General features: G+C 44.4%; 1 long non-coding RNA gene across 4 annotated transcripts in view; it reads right to left on the bottom strand.

Moving 5' to 3' along the window:
• The window catches only part of LOC106508031, a 30,252-nt gene extending 13,568 nt beyond the window's left edge, over window positions 1–16,684 (bottom strand). For 2 of the 4 annotated variants that reach the window (XR_002338041.1, XR_001304560.2), the window contains exons 1-2: window positions 16,191–16,683; window positions 8,523–8,663 (exon numbers count right to left, since the gene is read on the bottom strand). This is a non-coding gene — a long non-coding RNA (uncharacterized LOC106508031). Of the gene's footprint in view, window positions 1–8,522; window positions 8,664–16,190 lie in introns of all 4 variants that reach the window. The other 2 variants (XR_002338042.1, XR_001304561.2) reach the window with 2 other exon arrangements.

The following is a 17,947-nucleotide window of genomic DNA, read 5'->3' as shown; positions in this document are numbered from 1 at the left end:
TGACAATTCCAGGGACGTAGCTGCACACACTGGCCCCAACCTCCCTGCCCTAAGGGTCCAGAGGAGGAATCTCATTCCCCAGGGTAATAAAACTTCCTGGGGAAGAGGGATTGGTAAAGATTGAAAGCCCACTGGGCACCTGAGCACACTGCCTTCTTGAAAACAGGATTACAGAATTCCACCACATGCATTTTCACAAATGTAGCCTCGGTCCACTTTTATGTCCTTTAGGATAGGAAATATTATCTTTCCTTAATAAATAGTGGTAGGCTGAATAATGGCCCCTAGAGATGCCCCAGCCCTAATCCCTAGAATCTGTGGCTATTACTTTACATGGAAAAAGAGCTGCTACAGATGTGATTCCATTAAAGGTCTTAAAACTATTATTCTGGATTATCCAGGAGGGCACAAAATGCAATCACAAATGTGCTTATAAAAGGGCGATATAAAACAATAAATGCTGAAGAGGGTATGGAGCAAAAGGAACCCCATCACACTGTTGGTGGGAATGCAAATTAGTGCAACCACTGTGGAAAACAGTATGGAGATTTCTCAGAAAACTAAAAATAGAATTACCACTTGATCCAGCAATCCCACTCCTGGGCATCTACCAGAGAAAACCATGACTTCCAAAGACACATGTACTCCGATGTTCATTGCAGCACTCTATGCAATAGCCAAGACATGGAAACAACTTAAGGTCCATCGACAGAGGAGTGGATCAAGAAGATGTGGTACATATACACAATGGAATATTACTCAGCCATCAAAAGGAATGAAATACCAGCTTTTTTAGCAATATGGATGGACATAGAAATTATCATGCTAAGTGAAGTCAGCCATACATCGAGACACCAACATCAAATGCTATCGCTTATATGTGGAATCTCAAAAAGGACACAATGAACTGCTTTGCAGAACAGATATAGACTCACAGACTTTGAAAAACTTACAGTTTCCAAAGGAGACAGGTTAGGGGGTGGGGGGATGCACTGAAAGTTTGGGAAGGAAATGCTAGAAAATTGGGTTGTGATGATCATTGTACAACTATAAATGTAGTAAAATTCATTGTGTAAAAAAAAACACAGGCAAACCAAATAAATAAGTAAATAAATAAAAGAAAAGGGAGGCAGAAAGACAGGAAAGAAGGCACCGTAACCACCAAAGCAGGATGTTATGCTACCGGCTTTGAACGTGGAGGAGGAAGCCAAGAACCACAAAATGCAGGGAAGATGGCATTTGAAGCTGGAAAAGGCAGGGAAACGGAGCCCCCAGAAGGCCCATGGCCTCAGCCCAAGGAAGTCAACTTCAGACATCTGACCTCATCATTCTCAGCGAATAAATGTGTATTATTTAAAACCACCAAGTGTGTGGTAACATATTACAGTGGTAATAGGAAACGAATAAAATGAATAAACAGGGAGCTTTACTCTGACTCACTTCAAGCCACCCAGCAGGTAAGCAGAGCTAGAATTCACACTCTGTCCTTTGGATTCTAAGCCTCACATCTTTCTGTTACACCATGCTGCTTCCAAAGTTCAGGGTGTAATAATTAGGAAACAGATAAATTATTTAAATGTGTGTGTGTGTGTGTGTGTGTGTGCTCGATTGCACACCCAATATTAGCAGGAAAGAAAGAAGCATTAAGACAGCACATCATTGAATTGCATTCATTCCTCAAACTATGTCCAATGGGAAAATGAGAAGCACCAAATAAAAGCTTGACTAGGACAGGTAATTTTTTTTTTAAGGCCGAACCTGCAGCATATGGAAGGTCTTGGGCCAGGGGTCAAATCAGAGCTGCAGCTGTAGCCACAGCCAGAGCCACACGGATCTCAGCTGCATCTGCAACCTATACCACAGTTTGTGGCAATACTGGATCCTTAATCCCCTGAGTGAGACCAGGGATCAAACCCGCATCCTCGCAGAGACAATGCTGGGTCCTTAACCCACTGACCCACAACAGGAATTCCTAGGACCAGTAATATTTTTTTTTTTTTTTGTCTTTTTAGGGCCACACCTGTGGCATAGGGTTCCCAGGCTAGGGGTCAAATTGGAGCTACAGCTGCCAGCCTATGTCACAGCCACAGCCACAGCAACAGCAACACAGGACTGGAGCTACGTCTGCAAACTACACTGCACTCACATCAACGCTGGCTCCCTGACCCACTGATCAAGGCCAGGGATCGAACCCACATCCTCATGGACACTAGTTGGATTCATCTCCACTACACCACAACAGGAACTCCGGGACCAGTAATTTTTAAAAGACATCATTTAGCTCATTTCTCTGATCACATTGCAGTCTTGGCGTTGCAATGAAAAGTGAGGATCTGGTGAGCCCACATGCTCACCTCAAGCAACGGACTTAAAGAAAGATCTGGGACTTCCCGTCTTGGCACAGTGGAAATGAATCCCACTAGGAACCATGAGGTTTAGGGTTCAATCCCTGGCCTTGCTCAGTGGGTTAAGGATCCGGCGTGGCCATGAGCTGTGGTGTAGGTCACAGACCGTGGCTTGGATCTGGTATTGCTGTGGTTCTGGCATAGGCCAGCAGCAACAGATCTGTAATCCTCTAGCCTGGGAACCTCCATGTGCCACGCAGATGTGGCCCTAAGAAGACAAAAGACAAATAATAATAATAATAATAAACAAACAAATAAATAAATAAGATTTGGAAGAAAGCAAAGGTTGTATCCTTGAGAGTCCTGCTAAATAATAGAATATGAGTGGGATGGATTCCATCCAGGGCTCCAGTTCAGAAGGTCTTGAACTTCAACATGGCCTTTCCTGAACACCTTGAGAAAGCAAGTACGTCATTGATGGATGTTGGTCATGCAAGCCATCCACCATCACTTGGCAATTGAATTTTCTTTCATGACTCAAAACAAAAAAAAAAAAACCCAAAAAATAGAAAAAAAAAGAAAAAAAAAAAAAAAAAAACAAAAAAACAAAAAAAAACCCAAATAGCCCAATTGAAAAATGGGCAGTAGATCGAAACAGACATATAGACAGTTCTCCACGAAGACGTACAGATAGTCAATAGCACATGAAATTCTCTAATAATTCACAATGCTCATCATCGTGAATTATTAGAGAAATGCAAACAAAATCACAATGAGGTAAAAAGTCCAAAAATGATAAATGCTGGAAAGAGTGTGGAGAAAAGGGAACTCCTGGAAGTTCCCTTGTGGCACAGCAGATTAAGGATCCAGTGTTGCTGTAGCTGTGGCACAGGTCCCAACTGAGGCATGGGTTTGATCCCTGGCCCAGGAACTTCTACATGCCAGGGTGTGGCTAAAAGAAGAGAAAAAAGAAAAGAAAAGGGAACTCTCTTACACTGCTGGTGGGAATGTAAATTAGTAAAGCCACTATGGAAAACAGGATGGAGATTCCTCTAAAAATAGAGTTGCCACATGATGCAGCAATCCAACTCCTGGGCAGATACCCAGACAAAACTATAATTCAAAAAGATACATGCTCCCCTATGTTCACTGCAGCACTATTCACAACAGCTAAGACATGGAAATAATCCAATGTCCACCCACAGAGGAATGGATAAAGAAGATGGGGTACATGTGTACAATGGAATATTACTCAGCCATAAAAAAGAATGAAATAATGCCATTTGCAGCAACATGAATGGACTTAGAAATTATCATACTAAGTGAAGTAAGTCAGAAAGAGAAAGGCAAATACCATATGATATCACTTACATGTGAAGTCAAAAGTACGAGACAAGTCAACATGTCTACAAACAAAAACAAGATACACAGACACAGAGCACAGACTTGTGGTCGCCAAGGGGAAGGGGGAGGCAGGATTTGGGAGTTAGGGATTAGCAGATAAACAGCAAGATCCTCCTGGAGAGCCCAGTGAACTGCATTCAATGTCCTGTGATAAACCATAACGGAAAAGAATATGAAAAAAATATATGTATAACTGAGTCACTTTGCTGTATAGTAGAAATGAAAACAGCATTGTAAATCAACTATACTTTAATATAATATTTTTACAAGGGAAAGTACCTCCTTCAACGTAACAAGGAATCTGAGGCCAGAGAGATGAAGGAATGGCTCGAGTGCTCACTGGAAGTGGTAAGGGAAGCTTCTCTTACTTTCTTTTTTTCTTTTTTCTTTTTTCTTTTTTCTCTTTTGTCTTTTAGGGCCACACCCGCAGCATATGGAGGTTCCCAGACTAGGGGTCCAATTGGAGCTGTAGCCACCAGCCTACGCCACAGCTACAGCAACGCCAGATCCCAGCCACATCTGTGACCTACACCACAGCTCATGGCAACACCCGATCCTTAACCCACTGAGCAAGACCGGGAATCAAACCCGAAACCTCATGGTTTACTAGTCAGATTCGCGTCCTCTGTGCACTAATGGGAACTCCCTTCTTTAATTTTTTAAAGTTTTCAGCAGGGAGTTCCCACTGTGGTGCAAAGGAATTGGTGGTGTCTCCGGAACACAGGGACACAGGTTTGATCCCAGCCCAGCACAGTGGGTAAGGCTCCAGCGTTGCCACAGGTGCAGCTTAGGTGGTGACTGGGGCTCAGATCTGATCCCTGGCCCAGGAACCCCATATGCTGCGGGGCAGCCAAAAAATTTAAAAAGAAAAAATAAAATAAAAAATTAAGACATTTTTGAAAAAGCTCTCAACAGAAGAACTGCAAGAATCTGGCCTTGCCTCATCTTCTGGAAAGCAGTTAATCAGAGAAATCTGTGGCTGAGCTATTCAACGTGTTTTTACATATGAAAACTTCACTACATGCTGCTCCCTTTGATATAGAAATTTTGACCTCACCTAACTTTAATAATCTATATGTTTATTTGGAGTTCCCGCCGTGGTGCAGCAGAAACGCATCCGACCGGGAACCATGAGGATTCAGGTTCCATCCCTGGCCTCACTCAGTGGATTGAGGATCCAGTGTTGCTGTGAGCTGGGGTGTAGGTCGCAGATGTGGGTCGGATCCTGCGTGGCTGTGGCTGTGGTGTAGGCCGGCGGCTACGGCTCCAATTCGACCCCTCCATATGCCGCAGGCACAGCCCTAAAAAGACAAAAAAAAATCTATATATTTACGTATAAATACATGTCCAGTTAAATGCATGTGACTTGGACACAGTAATGTAAGAGTATCTGAGCAATCACAGCGCATCTCATGCCCTGGGTTGAAGAGAAAAACAAAAGTCAAAGACTCCTAGCAGACAGATGATAGCGTGTCAACGTTTAACTCTATGGGGCTTTCATTTTTATTTTTTGGCACCTTTAACTCAGGCAAACATGCCATATAACAAACACTGAGAAATGAAGGTGGGAAGGTCCCTCTAGCTGATTAAACTCCCTAATTCTTTTCCAAGGTGCCCCCGCAAAAACCTGAAATCCCCTTATCAGCTCTCATATGGGCAACAGAAGGAAACAAGCATTCTCTAAACCCTTAATCCTATGCCTACCTAACCTCCTTCACGGCCTATGCCAGGCTTCCTGTTTCTTTAACTCGATCTCCACCGCTGGTGTTAAAAGCCACTAACACCTCCTCTGTTGCCAGGAATTTTCTGTAGCTGGGACCGACTTAGTTGGTTTTAATTAGGGGGTTGGAGTGGGGAGCCGTCTGAAGCCCACCTTAGTGGACCCACATAGAATCAAGGTAGATTATTGATGGTCTGGGTATAGAAACTTCCACTGAGACAAGGTCCTGGCAATACGGCTGCATTTGCTTGGCTCACCGAGTGACAATGACCACATGTGCTGGGGAGATCTTTGCTCAGGGCACCTCTTGGTTGGCAAGTCTTCAGGGATGCCAAGCATGGGCCAGACCAAAAGGTAGGAGTTTAAATAGCACAGCAGAGGAAATTTGGAGCCAGCCATAAACTCGAATTCCCTGAACCAGAGGACTTTGTCCAGGAAACATGCTTATTTTGTCAATGACATCGACCAGCAGAGAATCCGAGGCCAGAGAAGCAGTGGGCGTGCCTCCAGGCAGGAGGAGTCACCTGTGACCTTAGCACATCCCTGGTTTCTCTTCACAGTTGACAGCTTGATGGCATTGGACATTCTCCTCTACAACCACTTCTACAAACTTGCCTTTCTGTTTCAAGCGGTTCTCCCGGGAAACTGATCACATTTTAGATGGTGCTAAGTGGGCACCATCTTAAATCCAGCCAAATGCCAGTCTTCCCAGGTGTGCTTTGAGGAATTCACCAGACTGATAGCAACTTACTTAAAATTCAGCCGCTACTCTTATTTGTTTAAATTCAACAAAGCATTGCTGAGTGATGCTATCGCCAGGCTCTGCCCAGCTGGGAATCTTACTGGTCGCCTCTGACCTCAAGGAGCTCCCCATCTAGCTGGAAAGACACATTTAAATGGGGAATCACGCTGCAATGAGCTTTGCAGCCTGGGCTATAAATAGCATGGGGATTAGCGCTAATCTAGAGGACCAGCTGCTGCTGATGTTGTTGCCACTGCAGCAAATTGAAGCCAGAGAGGGAATGAAAGAAAATGCAGGAAATGTGCCTGAAAATAATAATAATAGCCTGGTGGCCACACACAATGGTGACCGAGTTGGTTTTTTTTTTTTTTTTTTTCCCCACAAGTTCCAATGAAGCATCCATTCATTTTTATGTTGTGAGATTGAAGCAGTAATAGCTGGGTGTACACAAAGAATTTCCTGTAGATTAAATGAAGCTGGAAGGCATTGATAGACTTCAGGCAGCGATTTGGGCTAATAATCCAAGCCAGTCATTCATTAACCCTCAGGAAGTTTTCTGTGCCAAAGTCATTATTATTATTATTATAAACGAAACCCCAAGCCTCCAATGGGTGTATGGCTACTTTTCTCTCCAGGATGCTCAATGTATGAGTCAGCCAGGGAGCTTGAATCATTTCCGCAATTCCCTTCTGGTTCGTGGGGAGTGTGGCTTTGTGTAGAGCACTGCTGCTGCCGAAAACCAGCAAAGAGCCCTCTTGAAAGGTAACTATCATTCTTGCCTTTTTAATGAGATCTTGAGCGGCTCTGGCAGCCTGCTGGTTGTCTCCCGATTTCTATGCTCCCATCCTTTCAGAATGTAACACTTTGGCTGGCAACATGGCCATCACACCAAGGAGCACGTTTCCCAGTCTCTCTTGCAGTGGGTGTGGTCATGTGATGTGGTAACGTGGGCAGAAGTGATGGGGTCCCTTCTGGATCTTACCCTCAAAGAATTGGAAAGATGATAGTCCATCGTATGTCTGTACCACATCTTCCTTTATTCAGCCATAAAAAAAAGAATGAAATAATGCCCTTTGCAGCAACACGGATAGATCTAGAGATTATCATATTGAGTGAAGGAAGTCAGGCAGAGAAAGACAAATATCATATGGCATCACTTATATGGGGGATCTAATTTAAAAATGATACCAAAGAACTTATTTGTAAAACAGAAACCAGCTCACAGATTTCAAAACCAATATTATGGGTAACCATAGGCGAAACCCTTGGGGGAAGAGAGGAATTGGGAAATGGGAATAACATATACACACTACTGTATAAAATAGATGCATAAAAAGAACCTACTGTAGGCGTTCCCGTTGTGGCTCAGTGGCTAACGAATCCGACTAGGAACCATAAGGCTGTGTGTTCGATCCCTGGCCTCGCTCAGTGGGTTAAGGATCTGGCGTTGCTGTGAGCTGTGGTGTAGGTCGCAGACACGGCTCAGATCCCATGTTGCTGTGGTTCTGGCGTAGGCTGGCGGCTATAGTTCCAATTAGACCCTAGCCTGAGAACCTCCATATGCCACTGGAGCGGCCCGAGAAATGGCAAAAAGACAAAAAAAAAAAAAAAAAAAAAAACCTACTGTAGAGCACAGGAGAGTCTACGCAATAGTTTATAATAACCTATATGGGAAAAAAAAAGAATGGATAGATTTATATGTATGATGGATTCACTTTGCTCTACACCTAAAACTAACACAACAGTGTCAGTCAACTTTGCTCCAATAAAATTAAAGAAAAAAAGAAAGAATCAGAAGGATAATTCCCTCCCCACTCCCAGTCCCTTTTCTCGTTCCTATTTTTGGGAGATGAGAGAATCAAGAGCAGGCTCCTCAGAACATAAAAGGTGACCCAGGTAGCCATCCTCCAGCTTAAGGATGCAGAGCTGACCTGAAAGCCCCAGACTGCCACCTGTCACATAGGATGAGACCAAATTCTATCTGGGCAAGTCACCATACTTTGGACTGTCTTAGTTACAGCAGCCAAACCTGTACTCCTACAAATACAGTGACTACCAAGCAAGCCCTGTGGCCCCAGATCAGACCCCTTCCCACAGCCTAAATCCGTACATTGGGGTGGTCATTTTTATCCTGAGCATATGTCATATGAGGTACACACTCTGGAACCAGTGCGGGGGTTTTTTGTTTGTTTGTTTGTTTGTTTTTTGCATTATCTCATTTAATTCTCCCAGTATCCCTATGAGGTTGGTTCCACTGCTGTCCCATTTTAAAGATGAGGAAACTGAGGTGCCAAGACATCAAGAAACTTACCCAGGATCCCACAGGCAAGTAGGTGGTGGAGCAAGGATTCAAACCCGGAAGTGTAACTCTACCTCTTCCCTGAGCGGCCTCCAGCCAGTACGATGACCTGTTCACATAAACATTCTCCTTGGGGTCCGAGTCAACATGTATCTGAAGTTAAACAAGTCCAGAAAATAATCAAATATTCACTCCTTGTGCATCTAATCTGCATCTCTTGCTTTTCTAAAGGCACCATTGATCCTCCACCCTCAAAAGCTTTGCCTGGCAGTTCACTAGTTCAGTAGCTCTGCATTGATGGAATTCCTGTTGTGTTCCAAGTGGCAGGTTTGACGTTGGGGGTGTAAAAATAGGTAACATATGGCCCTGGGTCTCAAAGAATCTGACTTCCAATGGAAAAGAAAGAGACTTGCGTGGATTATTTTCGTATAATGAACATGACCAGTGATAAGAGTACGCCGTAGAGCGTCACTGCACAAAATGCTGCCATATTTTGCTTTTCCGAGATTTCTCAAAGGGTAAAGAACTACCCAGTCCGTACTTGAAGGGGAAGGTAAATAAAAGAACATTGGCTGAGACCCTGTGCTCTTTTGTAATGCAAGTTATCTTCTCTAACCCTCACCATAAAACTCAGAGCGGTGTAATTTTATCTCCATTTTACAAAGTGAGGCCCCCAGAACCTAAGTAACGTTCTCAAGTTTCTACATTCTGCAGGAGAATCAAGATTTAAATCCAGATTTGCCTGGAGTTCCCGTCGTGGCTCAGGGGTTAACGAATCCGACTAGGAACCATGAGGTTGCGGGTTCGATCCCTGGCCTTGCTCTGGGTTAGAGATCCAGTGTTGCAGTGAGCTGTGGTGTAGGTCACAGATGCAGCTTGGATCCTGAGTTGCTGTGGCCCTGGTATAGGCTGGTGGCTACAACTCCAATTGGACCCCTAGCCTGGGAACCTCCATATGCTGTGGGAGCGGCCCTAGAAAAGGCAAAAAGACAAAAAAAAAAAAAAAAAAAAAATCCAGATTTGCCTGACTTCAGAGCCCATGTGATTTTTATATACTGTGAAATGATCACCACAAAATGTCTGGTTAAATTTTTTTTTTTTTTTTTTTTTTGTCTTTTTAGGGCTGCACCCATGGCATATGGAGGTTCCCAGGCTAGGGGTCAATTCAGAGCTGTAGCTGCCGGCCTGCACCACAGCCACAGCAACACAGGATCTGAACGGGGTCTGCAACCTACACCACAGCTCACAGCAACGCCAGATCCTTAACCCACTGAGCGAGGCCTGGGATCGAACCTGCATCTTCATGGATTGCTGGTCAGATTCGTTTCTGCTGAGCCACAGTTGAACTCCCCATAAACTTTTTTTCTTGTAATGAGAACTTTTACGGTCTGAGCAACTTCCAAATACATGATAGTGTAACTAACTATAGCCACCATGCGTGCTTTGCATCCCCACAACTTACGTATTTTATAACTGGAAATTGGGACCTTTTGACCTCCTTCAACCATTTCACCCAATTTCCCCAACCCCCTGTCTCTGGCAGCCACCCGTCTGCTCTCTGTATCTATGAGTTCTGTTTTTTATTGGTTTTTGACTTTTAATTTTATTTTTTATTTGTGTATTTATTTTTTTAGCCATACCAACAGTATGAGGAAGTGCCAGGCCAGAGATCAAACTGCCACCACAGCAGCGACAATGACAGATGTGCTGCTGAGCCACCAGGGAACTCCTTGTTTGTACTTTTCTCGATTCCACATATAAGTGAAATCATATGATATTTGTCTTTCTCTGACTGACATTTCACTCAGCATAGTGCCCTCAAGATCCATTTATGTGGTCACAAAGGGCAATATTTGATTTTTTATTGCTGAATAATATTCCATTGTGCATATATAAAATATATATGCAAAAATATATAAAATATATACAAATTTTATGTTGTGTGTATAAAATATATACATTGCATATAAAAAATAGTTACATTGCCTATATAAAATATTACATTGTGCACATATAGAATATATGATCAGTTTCTTTACCCATTTATCTGTTGGTGGACTTTTATGTTGTTTCCACGTCTTGGCAGTTGTAAATAATGCTGCAATGAACATGAGAGGGCATATATGCATAAACCTTTTCAAATTAGTGTTTTCGTTTTCTTCAGGTGAATACCCAGGAGCGGAATTTCTGGATCATACGGTAGTTTTCTTTTTAATTCTTTGGCAAAACAGAAACCTCCTTCTTGCTTTCCACCATGACTGCACCAATCGCCATCTATATTCCCACCAACAGTGCAGGAATATCCCCTTCTCTCCACATCCTCACCAATGTTTGTTATTCCTCTTTTTTTTAATTTTTAATTTTTATTTTTACCAGCTGCACCTGCAGCAGCATATGGAAGTTCCTGGGCCAGGAGTCGAATCGGAGCTGCAACTGCAGCCTACACTGTAGCCATAGCAACACCGGATCCAAGCTGCATCTGGCACCTACACTGTAGCTTACATTAATTCCTTAATCTACTGAGTAAGGCCAGGGATGGCACCCGAGTCTTCACAAAGACAACGTTGGTTCTTAACCCACTGAGCCGAAATGGGAACTCCTCCTTATCTTTTGGGTAATAACCATTCTAACAGGCATGAGGTGATAGCTGATGGTTTTGATTTGCATTTCCCTGATGACTACTGATTTGAGCATCTTTTCATGTATGTCTTCGCCATCTATATGTCTCCTTTGGAAAACTGTCTCTTCACATCCTCTGCCCATTTTTTAATGGGATTATTTGTTTGCTCTTGAGTCATAGGAGTTCTTTATACATTTTGGCTCTTAGCCCCTTATCAGATATATGATTTGCAAATATTTTTCCCATTCAGTAGGTTGTCTTCTCATTTTGTTGGCCATTTCTTTTGCTGTACAGAAGTATTCCAATTTAATATCAGAGGCCCCCCCCAAAAAAACAATATCAAAGCCTACATTTTATCAACAGCTCCCAAAGTAAGAAATAAATTATCCTTGGAGTTTTCATTGTAGCTCAATGGGTTAAGAACCCAACTGTATCCATGAGGATGCAGGCTCCATCCCTGGCATCGCTCACTGGGTTAAGAATTCAGCTCTATGGAGTTCCCGTCATGGCACAGTGGTTAACGAATCTGACTAGGAACCATGAGGTTGCGGGTTCGATCCCTGCCCTTGCTCAGTGGGTTAATGATCCGGCATTGCCAGGAGCTGTGGTGTAGTCGCAGATGCAGCTCGGATCCTGCGTTGCTGTGGCTCTGGCATAAGCTGGCAGCTACAGCTCCGATTAGACTCCTAGCCTGGGACCCTCCATATCGCGGGAGCGGCCCAAGAAGTGGCAAAAAGACAAAAAAAAAAAAAAAAAGAATTCAGCACTGCTTCAAGCTGAGGTATAGGTCTCAGATGCAGTGTCGCCATGGCTGTGGTGGAGGCCAGCAGCTGCAGCTCTGATTGGACCCCTAGCCTGGGAACTTCCATATGTGGCAAGCACAGCCCTAAAAAGAAAAATAAATAAATAAAATAAATAAGTTAGCTTTAAATTGGAAAATTCTCTATCCAAGTCTTTGACTGGAATGCAAAGCACCTGGCTTATGGAAACATCCAGAAGAAAGGGCTTTAAAAACATTCCTTAAAACGTGGTGCTTTCTACAGTCTCAGAGAGAAAACGTCTTTTGTTAGCATAGGGGGAAAGCTGAGATCATGGGAGATTGTTGTTTCCCTTCCCTGTTCCTTTGAGGACCTGCTTCTCACCAAGCTGATGTGGTTCTTCAGGGCTAAGCCTCAGTGGCCCCAAGGATGTGGTGACAGTGGCAAAGGCCTGGCCAATCTCAGGCCCCCATGGCTCCTGCCAACCTGCAAAGCCAAGGGAGGGGCATGTGACCTGGCAGGGCAGTCCAGCTCATCCACAATTTCACATGTCCCTGCTGGGGCAAAGAGGTGCTCCCTTTGCCCTTTGGGCATCAAGCCACAGAGATCTGGGAGTGAAATATCATGTTCCTCTGGCCAGAGGACATGTGTCTGCAGCCAGAGCCGGAAAGAATGATGCCTGCGGGAGCCAAGCTGCAGAGACCAAGGGGAGGCGGACAGATTCCCAACCCTGCTCATCCCCGAGCAAAAACAATAAATAAATAAGTCAAGTCCCCCTTTGTCCTAAGCTTGGCTGGATTCATGTTCCCTTATTTGCCAATTAAAGCATCCTTATAGCATAGGGGACTGGTCTGAGTGCAAAAAGCAAGCTCGAAATTTCAATATTTATATTTCTTGTCTTTTTTTTTTCTTTTTTTTTTTTTTTTGATCTTTCTAAAGTTGCACCCACAGCATATGGATGTTCCTAGGCCAGGGATCGAATTAGAGCTACAGCTGCTGGCCTACACCACAGCTCACAACAACACCGGATCCCCAACCCACTGAGCAAGGCCAGGGATGGAACCTGCATCCTCATGGATACTAGTTGGTTTCGTTAACTGCTGAGCACGATGGGAATTCTGTTTCTTATAAATATTTCTTATTGTATTTATACCTAGGTACTGAATAGATTTATTTTTATTGATTATCATATTTGGGTTATACATTATATTCTTAGGTATTTCATACATTTTATCAATTCTGAGAATTTCAGACGTACTCCATTTTCTTTCTTCTTCTTTTTTTTTTTTTTTTTTTTTTTTGTCTTTTTGCCATTTCTTGGGCCGCTCCCGTGGCATATGGAGGTTCCCAGCCTAGGGGTCCAATCGGAGCTGTAGCTGCCGACCTACGCCACAACCACAGCAACACAGGATCCGAGCCGCGTCTGCAACCTACACCACAGCTCACGGCAACGCCGGATCCTTAAACCACTAAGCAAAGGCAGGGTTCAAACCCGCAACCTCATGGTTCCTAGTCGGATTCGTTAACCACTGAGCCACGACGGGAACTCCCAGACGTACTCCATTTTCAAATGAAATCGCAAAGACAAATGCCAAGGTCGACTATTTGGAATTGCCACCTTTTTATCTGGCTTCTGTAGCATTGGTTTTCTGTGTATCTCATAATTAAGGTCTGGTCCCCATTCTTAGCTTATAAATTCCAGTGGCTATAGATGTAACTTCTGACTTAATCACCAGCTCCCCCATGAGAGGGCAGCTGTAGTCTAAATTTGTATTTCTACCTAAATTGCCATTTTTGTCTAAAAAAATTTATCCTATGATTAACAACTTTCATTTTCTCTTCTTTCTTATAAAAAGTGTTACTCAAAATGGGTTTCCCAGAGTTCCCATTGTGGCTCAGGGGGTTAAGAACCCGACATGTTGTCGGTGAGGATACAGGTTCACTCCTTGGCCTTGCTCAGTGAGTTAAGGATCTGGTGCTGCCACAAGTTGCAGGATAGGTCGCAGATGCAGCTCGGACCCAGTGTTGCCATGGCTGTGGGGTAGGCAGGCAGCTGCAGCTCCCATTCAACCTCTACCCTGGGATCTTCCATATGCTTCAGGTGCGGCCGTAAAAAGGAAAATAAATAAATAAATTTCCCTAGCTTTTCACAGCTTTCTGGCATCTGTGGCCAAAAGTAGAGCCACTTTTCTATTTCTATTATCCAGGCATGGCCTGATGTATGGACAGATTTGGGGGTGACTTCAGGGCTTTGGGGTGCCTGCTTATTCCAGAGCCTCGGCACTTGCTTCTTGGGGTTACAAAGTCCTTCTCAGGGAAACACCGCCTCTCATTCCTTGGAGATAACGTAAAAATGAGACCACCTGGCAAAAGGTGACCCATGGATTAATGAGTCCGCAATAGGAAATGAATGACTGACAGCAGGTCCTTTCCAATTCCGACAGGTGGAAAGAATGAGGCTAAGAAAAGGTGGGCAGAGGCTTTGTCTGAGAGAGAAGCCAATGAATGGAAGGCAATCGTGGAGGAGGCGCCTGAGGACACGGGAGCTGCCCTGTAACACAGTCCCGCCAGCAACACGCTTTCCCCAGCCACACGACCTCAGCAAGTCCTGGTCGAAGTGGAGACCCTCATGCTTGCGTCACAGGATGTCGTGATTCTTAAAATATCTCAAGTCTATAATGTGCAAGCCTGATACTTAAGGGTCACTACCAGTGTGCAAAAATCTTGATTTCCGTCTCCTCGGATAAACAGTTGTGGAACGACTCAGGGGGTATGTGAAAGAATAACCGAAGGCGTGAACAGCTTTCCCTCCCGTCAGCTGACCCATCGGCACCCATCTGCCGCACATCTGCTTTGCCAGCCACCACATTCGACATTCAGCGCATGATTTATCGACTGCCTAATATATGGCTGGTCGTCATAATCTGCAAAGGCCATATGTGAAATGAAAATAGGCCAGGGGCTTGTTCAAAAAGCACTAAGGATTTCAAGATGCAAACAGCAGAGCGTTACACCAAGTGCAAAGTCATCATGCCTGCACGGACTAGCCATGCAGCTGGCCCTGCTGGTTGTATTTCATGAGGCAAGGACACAATGGGGACGACATAAACAACCACTTCAGCAAGAAGAAATGGAAAAGAAATAAGAAAACATAGAGAAGGCAGAAGATCATCAGTGCTATGGGGGAAATAGATCAAGAAGACAGGGTAGGCGGCTGGGGAAGGGAGGTTATATGCCATTTTTATTAGGATGGTCAGGGAAGACCTCTCCAAGAAGGGAAATTTGCATGAGGACTCAAGGGGACCAGGGATGTGCCGAGCAGATATGTGGGGGAAAGGCTTTGGGCAGAAGGAACAGGAAGTCCAGAGGCTCTGGGTGGGAGTGAACCCGCTTTGCAGAAGGAAGAGCAAAGGGCTCGGCATGGCAGGGGGGGAGTTAGGGGGACACAGCGGCGCCAAGTGAGGTCAGAAAGGAGGAGGATGTGCAGGACTCTCCGTCTGAGGTCACTGCCATTATCCAAGTGACAAATTCTGCGGGCGTGAAGCAGGGTGGGACGGGGAGATGGTGAGAAGTGGTCAGACGGCAAATGCACTTGGAACGTAGAGCCCAAAAGACTTGCTGAGAGACTGACCATGGCACATCAGAGAGAAACAAGGATGACTCCAAGCTTTTTGACCTGAATAATGAGAATCAAGATGCTATCAACCAAAAAGAGAAGCATGTGGGGAGGAGGAGTGTGGGAGCATCTTAGGAGCCCAGTTTTGGACAAGTTACGTCTGAGATGCCCGTTCGTTGTTCTGGTAGAGGTACAGAGCAGGCAGTTGGAGATATGAATTTTGGTGTCAGGGGTGGGGTCCAAGTGAGAGATGCCAGGGTGAGAGTCATCAGAGGTGGCATAGGGACACAGGAGGGAAGGGCTCTCTGAGAGCTTCGATCAACCCGGAGAGAGATGACATACACAGAAGCTTCTAACAGTACTGGACACTGTGTGACGAGAGTGAGAAAGAGACAAAGACACTAAATGTGAAAGGAGTTCGCAGCCACATGTCAGAGGTCAGGAGTGGCGAGGGCCAAGCCTGGAGGAATGAGGATGAGGAAACAAGACAGACTGACCAAGACAGGAAGAGCTGAGCCCAAGAGCTTGAACGCGGGGGCCCCAGGGCTGCTCCCTGACCACTCACCCACTGCCTACCAGCCACCAGCAAGTCCAGTCCATTCTAACCCCCGAAATACCTTCCAAATTGACCTGTTTCTTTCCTGCTTCATTACCAACACCCCAGGGACAATCACAGGAGAACTCACCTCTGCTCTGATTTGCCCCCGGTGCTTCCTCTTCTCAGGAAGACCTGGTCTTAGAATACAAATCACATCTCATCGCTCGCTTGTTGAAACTCTACATTTATGTGGCTTCTCACAGCATTTCCACTTCAGCCAGACTCCTTTCCAGGGCCTCCCAAGTCCTGCATGATCTGGCCCCTGCCAACATCTCAGGCCACTTCCCCTTTCCTTCTGGGCTGTGGCCACGCTGTTCTACTTCCATTTCTTGGCACAGGATGGTGGCGAGAAGTGAATGATTCTGGATATATTAGGAAAGCAGAACCAAAAAGACTTGCTGACAGATTGAATACCTGAAAGTTAAGACTCTGAGCTTTTTCCCATCTCAGGGCTTTTGTATGCACAGTTCCCACAGCCTGGAACACTCTCTGTACCATCTTCCACCAACCTGTCTGGTTCAGAGAGGGCTGAACCGTTCCATTTCCTTTATGGCTCTTTGCACAATGTGAAAGGATAGAGGTACTAGGTTTTTGTTGGCTTGGGTTGGCTCTCCCACAGTGGTCCCCAGGCCCCACGAGGGAAGGGCTCTGCTTGTCTGTATTGCCATCTGCTCAGCTTCCCTGCCTACCCTGGGTGTCGGGCAAACAGACACTGGAGCTACAGTCAGTTCTCATTATTCATGGATCCCATATTTGCAAATTCTCCTACTGCCTAAAATTTATTTATAACCCCCTAATCGATACTCATGGCGCTTTCACAACTGTTCACGCATGGACATGCACTTGCTCAGAGCGGTGAAGAATTTGCATCATCTCTGCACATATTCCTGGCAAGGCTGATCCAGGAAGTACTCTCTGTTCTTATTTCAGCTTTTGTGCTATAAACAAGGGTCCTTTTCCTGGTCTCTTAAGAGCCACATTTTGTACTTTCTGTTGGTGACTTCACTGTTAAAATGTCCCAAAGAACACTACCAAAGTGCTCTCCAGTGTCCCTATACACAAGAAAGCTGGAATGGGTCTTATGGAGAAAATACATGTGTTAGAGAAGCTTCCTTCAGGCATGTGTTATTCTGTTGGCTGTGAGTTCGATGTCAATGAATCAACAAAGGCATTAAAAATAGTGTCTTTAAACAGAAACACACATAAAATAATGTTAGGTGTTGCACTGATGAAAAGGGCATCTTAAGAGCTTATATGAATTAATCTCAGAGGCAAAGGGAAGCATGGAAGGTTTCAGAGAAAATTTATTTTTCTGACTTCTTTTTATTATTATTGTGAACTTTTCACATGTTAAAGTATAATAGAAAATAATAAAATTAACTCATAGGTACCAATCATTCTGGTTCTAATTATTATTATTTTGTCTTTTTAGGGTGTACCCATAGCATATGGAGGTTCCCAGGCTAGGGGTCAAGTCAGAGTTGTAGCCACTGGCCTATACCACAGCCACAGCAATACCAGATCCAACCCATGTCTGTGACCTATACCACAGCTCATGGCAACTCCAGATCCTTAAACTACTGAGCGAGGCCAGGGATTGAAACTGAGTCCTTATGGATGCTAGTCGGATTCATTTTTTCTGAGCCAGGACAGGAATTCCTGGTTCTAATTATTTTATCATATTTGCTCTATATATTTTCCTTTTCTTAAAAAATCTGTGTCATTGTGTTTAACTGGTTTCTTGGTAGACAGCCTAAATTTAGGTCTTTTTTAAATCAAATATGACAATCTCTGTTTTTTAATTGTTGTATTTAGATCATTCACATTTAATGTAATTATCAGTAT

Source organism: Sus scrofa, chromosome 13 (assembly GCF_000003025.6).
Source record: "Sus scrofa isolate TJ Tabasco breed Duroc chromosome 13, Sscrofa11.1, whole genome shotgun sequence".
Classification (NCBI taxonomy): domain Eukaryota; kingdom Metazoa; phylum Chordata; class Mammalia; order Artiodactyla; family Suidae; genus Sus; species Sus scrofa.
The sequence above is the reverse complement of the archived record's forward strand: the minus strand, read 5'-3'. Positions and strand labels throughout refer to the sequence as shown.